Source organism: Odocoileus virginianus, chromosome 11, assembly GCF_023699985.2.
Source record: "Odocoileus virginianus isolate 20LAN1187 ecotype Illinois chromosome 11, Ovbor_1.2, whole genome shotgun sequence".
NCBI lineage: Eukaryota > Metazoa > Chordata > Mammalia > Artiodactyla > Cervidae > Odocoileus > Odocoileus virginianus.
The window spans coordinates 65,002,639-65,010,071 of NC_069684.1; positions in this window are offsets into that span (position 1 = coordinate 65,002,639).

The following is a 7,433-nucleotide window of genomic DNA, read 5'->3' on the forward strand; positions in this document are numbered from 1 at the left end:
CTCTCATAGTCTCCAGTCAAAGGCCCTCAATAGCAATCCTTTCCCCTTGCCTCCTCAACTATAATTAAAGGTTTTCTGACTTAGAAAAGAAAACTGCCAGTTTGGGGATTAAAATCAATCAGTTTGCAGGTATTTGGAACACTTGGTAGTGATGAATTTTGGTAAAATATCAGACCTTTATCTTTGATACATTGTTCTCTGTAGGTCTCTTTTACTCCATATGCTACTTTATTCATCAGTTATCGCTGATGAGTGATTTTATGGATGGGAATTTTAAATAAAAGGTTAATTTGCCAAAAAATGAATAACATCATTAACATTCCCAGTAACATCCTTAAATATTTAACAATTTAACAATTAATATTTTCTAAAAATATTTACATCAGCTTTAAGAAAGGAATTACTTATATTAAAAACTAAACTAAGCAATTAAGCAGTAATAGAATAGAATAGTGACATAGATATGATCTTCAAATTATAAGAAGAGTTTTCCTAAGCCTAGTGTTTTCCATTTTCTGATAGTTTTTACAATGTGTGTGAAAGTTGCTCAGTTATGTCCAACTCTTTGCAACCCTCACAGACTGTGACCCACCAGCTCCTGTGTCCATGGAATTATCCAGGCAAGAACACTGGAGTGAGTAGCCATTCCCTTCTCCAGGGGCTCTTCCCAACAGAGATCAAACACACACCTCTTGAGTTTCCCGCATTGGCAGGCAGATTCTTTACCACTGCATCACCTGGGAAGACTAGAAGTTTATGCAAGTACTTGCTTAGGAAGTATCTATTTCAACCTCAAAATATAATCAACATTTTTTATACTAATACTATGTTATAAACAACTGAAATCTTTTGGGCATTACAAACATGAGCTACTGTCAAATTTCTTTCCCCAAACTTTCTTTTCATTCTGTTTATATAGAACTCATTCTATTCACCTTCATTGTTTTACTTTTTTATATAGTGTTTCAAATTTTGTGTGGTGTAGTTATTATGTATGTATTCATAATATTCCCAATGAGCATACATATTGATATAATAAAAGCAAAGAAAAATGTTTTTTTGTTTCCTTTCCAATATCTTTCTAATGAGCTTAATATCATCTTGGCTTCTAAACAAACAGTAGCATCCTGGCCCATAACTTTGGAGAATAGTCTAGATTTATTTTTTCCAATATTTCAAGAAACGTTCAAATCTATTATCTAGGACTTGAAGTTTAGATTAAATGGACTTTTCCTTTCATTTAAATGGAAGCTGATCAGTTAAGCTGCTGAATTATACAAGCCACGTCCTAAAATAAGTAATCAATAATAATAATCATTTTTAGATAACTAAGTGAAAGTCGCTCAGTCATGTCCAACTCTTTGTGATCCCATGGACTATACAATCCAAAGAGATTCATTTTTTAAAGAGAGGAAATTCTCTTTAAAAACAAAAACAATCTGGTCTCAGTATCATAGCCTTCATACATTTATTTCTTATGCAAAAACTCCATTTCCAACATTCGCCCACACAATCCTTGTATCAGTTTCACCCAATTATATCTTATGTGGGCCTGATTTTCTTCCCAACTACACAGTTTTATAATTTATTTCATGGTGATGCCAATTAATTTAAAATGAACTCCTTTCACAACTATGTGAAAAAGGTGGGATGTTGTCACAGCAGTAATCAATTATTATATGAATAAAGGGCACTCACTCTGTGTTCCTCTGAATGTTTTGTCAGATTTGTCTTTGCATGTTAATGGGGAAGCATGGGGAATGAATTTTAAAGAAAAACTACTTACTTTAGCTATGCCACTTCAGAGGAATTTTATATGTTTTATTAAAATTACTATTTATAGTGTACATTTGAATGTAAAATATATATGCAAAATTAATTATAATAATACGTGGATAGATATTAGTGTGTTTCCAAGTATGACAAATAGAAGGTGGGAAAATAACATTTCTAAAAATAACCTCATTTCTCTTAGAAACATAATTTTCTCTCCTTATTTCATTTAAGATACAAAAATAGGATTGGATGCCTAATAGAGAAAAAAAGTTTAATTGGGTTATTGTTTAGCCATTGAATATTTATGCCTTGTATTATATCTAGATTGAAGTCAGCAATGAATATTTCTGAACAAAGAAACCTGTCTTCTTGAGTTTACATTTTTCCCTGAGGTGATGATTGTTTAGTTATTCCTGGATATCTCACATAAAACATTTCATCAACTTACAGTTTTACAAATAAGAATTTTGAAGTAGTAAATTTTTAACAAGTATGGTATAGTTTCCTTATTCTGAGACTTTTACTAATTTTGTGCATTAGGGAAAATAAATTATAAATTAATTTTATAAATGATGATGTGCTGCGCTGCGCTTAGTCGCTCAGTCATGCCTGATTCTTTGCGATCCCATGGGCTGCAGCCGGCCGGGCTCCTCTGTCCATGGGCATTCTCCAGGCAAGAATTCTGGAGAGGGTTGCCATGCCCTCCTCAAGAGTTAGCTTGGATATGAAATATTATAAATATCTGGTGCTTTTTAAAAACCGATAAGAAAAAATTAAGTGTTTCATAATATAGGTTATATTAAATATTCTTATAATTGTTTCATCTATTTTAATTAAACTATCTTATTTTTAAAATATCAGTTTAGGTTTTAAAAGGTCAATATTTTTTTATAAAGTAAATATTTTTGTGAGTGATGCCTTTGAATTATTATTTTGTTCTACTTTCCAAATACATTGTATTTACCACAAAGACATAATCAGGAATCAAAACCACAAAACTGGTTTTCATTACTGTTTATAAACATAAAAGACAGAGGAAATTCCTATTATGTACTAGAGAAAAATATATTTTGAAATTCTCTTTCAAAGCAGTATTTGTTTAATATCTGAACATGAATCTTTTTTGGGATCATACCAAAATCCATTATTAAAAACCAATAGCACATTGAGGGAGATTTAAATGTTGAGTTTATGATTGAACTATTAAAAATTTGCTTTAAAAGCATGTTTATTGTCGAAAATTCTATAAACTCTTTTATATGATTTTATTTTTTGCTAGAAGTGGTCTTTTATAAAGAGTAAATAACCCCAACAACAGAAGATTAAAGACTGATTGAAAACTCAATATGTTTTAAGCCAGATAAAAGCCATTCTCCCAAATGTAGTTTTTATATTAAGTGGTAGAAGTCAATGAAGAATAAAAAGTATCATTGCACACTGGCTTGAAGTAAATTTAGAACTTCATTGAAAACTCTAAGGTTATATGTATCTACAAACACATACATATACCCACTTATAAACTCTGCTTCTACCTTTTGAAAGAATTCATTACTTATTTCAATTGGTTATTTTTAAGCTCAAATAAACTGTATTTCATAATACCTCCATTTGCCTAAAAAAATGCAAGTAAATATTAATAGAATTATATATATTTTCTAAATTAATAACTGAAAAAAGAGGCCAACTATAAGCAAAATATATTTATTTTCTCATTCTGTAATTAAAATGGAATCATTTGCCCTGAAACATAAATGAACATTTCTTAAGTCAATGCTGAAAGACCATAACAGTATATTTATGAGTGTAAAATTAAGGAGTCATTTTGGCATTTTTCTTTTGATCTCAGACCCAATTACTTGATAAGTGCTACCTATTTAATTTATTGTCATCAGCACTGTCATTGCTATAAATCAGAGCCGCATCATTTTTTCTGCCTTTCCAACAGCCACCTAACTGGCACCCACTTTGCCAGTCTTACTTCACTGTGACTCACTTTTGTGTTCTGCAGAGAGTTTTCTGAATGAAAAATCCTATCAAGTCACTCTCTTGCCTAAACCGTTAATGGACACTCACACATAGGATAATCCCCAAACTTTTTGGTCTGGCATATAAGTGTCTTCATAGTTCCTGATTTTTTAGCCTAATCTCTGATGTACTATCTACCCCTCTTCTCTATACTATCCTACATTCAGGTAATACTAAATCATTACAATCATTACACCATGTTCAGGTATTTATATCCATTGCTTCCTTGGTCAAAAATATCACCTCCTGGACAACCTGGTTAAATGCTCTGGTCTTTTGACTCCATTCTGAGAGGCCTTTTGTGACGCTTGATGCCACTCTATCCTTTTAACCTGAATCCAGACTCACTAGATGAACTTAATCTGTACCTTTATTAGGGTATGAGTCATGTATTATAATTTATATCCATATTCATATTAAAAAACATCCACTAGTGTATCCAGCTTTTGTGAGCAAGACACTGATACCTGGAGGGCACATGATGGTTTTAGGTTTGTTGAATAACAGTATATTGATATCTTGTTAAATATTCCATGAGAGTTGATAATAGTCCAAAATCTCCCATAAAGGCAGAAGCTATGTAATTTTCATAAACTCAGATCTTTTTTTTTTAAATCTCAGAGATTATCAAAATACCTGCTCAGATATCTTTATGCTTTTTAAGCTCCTTATTTGACTGCTAGTCATCTTGTTCAACAAGATCAGAACCAGTTAAAGTGGGGAGACATAAAAATAAATAAGTCAATAAGTATTATCTAAAACATTTTTCTCTGAGTATGAATCTATGATTTTTAACTTCAGCTTATCACCTCTGTCTTTTGAATTCATAGCCACCATAAAAGTTCTTCAAATTACAGTTCTGGTTTCTTGAAAGTGAATGAGAACTTAAAGAAATAGTCTGAGTATAGGAATTCTTGCTGATTTTTAACTTTCCGAGTAAGGGAACCCAGTCTACTGCAGTCATCACTCAGAATATTTACAGTGATTGCCTACATTTTCTGACCTCGGGTACAGATGAGGCCAGCTATTTAGAGCAACAGGTGCACCGGCTTCCCTGTGTTGCCGCCTTGCCAATGTCTCCCTTGTGACTGCATCTGTGGGCTGTGAATTGAGAGAGAACAGCTTCCTTGTGCCTGAGCTGTAACCCCAACTGACTCCTGTTAGCCCAAACCTACACCTCAGAAGAAAATGTCACTGTGCAAAAGGTAGTCATTATGAACCAGAAAGCATGAAGTTGTCCACATTTAACAGAGGTGATTGACAAGCAGCACCGGTGCTTTCAGAACTGGGTAATTCTAAGCAGAGGCCTGGGACAGCCAAGCATGCCAGCCTCTGGCTACTGCTTCAGCCAGACTTAACTGCACAGCAATTAACTAGCAACTCATTTTTATTGAGTCTTCTCAAAGTTTTCAGTGTCAGCGTCAGCTGAGTCGCTTATTGTGACCTCATGGAGTGCAGCATGCCAGACTTCCTTGTCCATCACCAACTCACAGAGCTTACTCAAACTCAGGTCCATCGAGTTGGTGATGCCATCCAACCATCTCATCCTCAGTCATCCACTTCTCCTCCTGCCTTCAATCTTTCCCAACACCAAGGTATTTTCCAATGAGACAGTTTTTTGCATCACGTGGAAAATGTATTGGAGCTTCAGCTTCAGCATCAGTCCTTCCAATGAATATTCAGGACTGATTTCCTTAAGGATTGACTGGTTTGATCTCCTTGCAGTCCAAGGGACTCTCAAGAGTCTTCTCCAACACCACAGTTCAAAAACATCCATTCTTCAGGGCTCAGCCTTTTTATGATTCAACTCTCACATCCAAACATGACTACTGGAAAAACCATAGCTTGCCACACAGGCCTTTGTTGGCAAAGTAATATCTCAACTTTTTAATATACTGTCTAGGTTGGTCATAGTTTTTCTTCCAAGGAGCAAGTGTCTTTTAATTTCATGGCTGCACTCACCATCCTCTGACAGACAGAAATTAAAGTCTGTCACTGTTTCCACTGTTTCCCCATCTATTTGCCATGAAGTAATGGGACCAGATGCCATGATCTTAGTTTTCTGAATGTTGAGCTGTCAGCCAACTTTTTCACTCTCCTCTTTCACTTTCATCCACAGGCTCTTTAGTTCCTCTTTGCTTTCTGCCTTTAGAGCGGTGTCATCTATATATCTGAGCTTATTGATATTTCTCCCAGCAATCTTGACCCCAGCTTGTGCTATATTCATCTTGGCATTTCACATGATGTACTCTACATATAAGTTAAATAAACAGGGTGACAATATACAGCCTTGATGTACTCCTTTCACAATTTGGAACCAGTCTTCTTGTTACATGTCTGGTTCTAACTGTTGCTTCTTGACCTGCATACAGATTTCTCAGGAGGCAGGTAAAGTGGTCTGGTATTCCCATCTCTTTAAGAACTTTCCACAGATTGTTGTAATCCACAAAGGCTTTGGCGTAGTCAAAAAAGCAGAAGTAGATGTTTTTCTGGTATTTTCTTGCTTTTTTTAATGATCCAGTAGATGTTGGCAATTTCATCTCTGGTTCCTCTGCCTTTTCTAAATTCAGCTTGAACATCTTGAATTTCTTGGTAAATGAATTGTTGAAGCCCTGCTTGGAGAATTTTGAGAATTACTTTGCTAGCCTGTGAAATGAGTGCAATTGTGTGTAATTTAAACATTCTTTGACATTGACTTTCTTTGGGATTGGAATGAAAACTGACCTTTTCCAGTCCTGGGGCCACTGATGAGTTTTCCAAATCTGCTGGTATATTAAGTGCAGTACTTTCACAGCATCATCTTTTAGGATTCGAAATAGCTCAACTGGAATTCCATCACCTCCACTAGCTTTGTTCTTAGTGATGCTTCCTAAGGCCCACGTGATTTCACATTCCAGGATGTCTGGCTCTAGGTAAGTCATCACACCATCATGGTTTTCAGGGTCATGAAGATCTTTTTTGTATAGTACTTCTGTGTATTCTTGCCACCTCTTCTTAATATCTTGTTTCTGTTAGATCCATACTATTTCTGCCCTTTATTGTGTCCATCTTTGCATGAAATGCTCCCTTGGTATCTCTAATTTTCTTGAAGAGATCTCTAGTCTTTCCTATTCTATTGTTTTCCTCTATTTCTTTTCATTGATCACTTAGGAAGGCTTTCTTATCTCTCCTTGCTCTTCTTTGGAACTCTGCATTCAGATGAGTGTATCTTTCCTTTTCTCCTTTGCCTTCCACTTCTCTTTTTTTTCTCAACTATTTATAATGGCTCCTCAGACAACCATTTTGCATTTTTACATTTGTTTTTCTTGGGAATGATCTTGATCACCTCCTCCTGCGCAATGTCATGAACCTTTCGGTGTGGTCTCCATTAAGTCAACTCTGTCTTCCTGCACCAATTTTGTTTGAGTATCATTTAATCAAATAATGCATTAACAATAATAAGTAAAACTTACATTAAAAAACAAACAACAAAATAAATCCCTGTCTCTTGATAAGGGATACCCTAGGAGCTCAGATGGTAAAGAGTCTGCCTGCACTGGGGGAGACCTGGCTTTAATACCCTGGAGAAGAGAATGGCTTCTCACTCCAGTATTCCTGCCTGGAGAATCCCAAAGAGTCAAACATATCTGAGC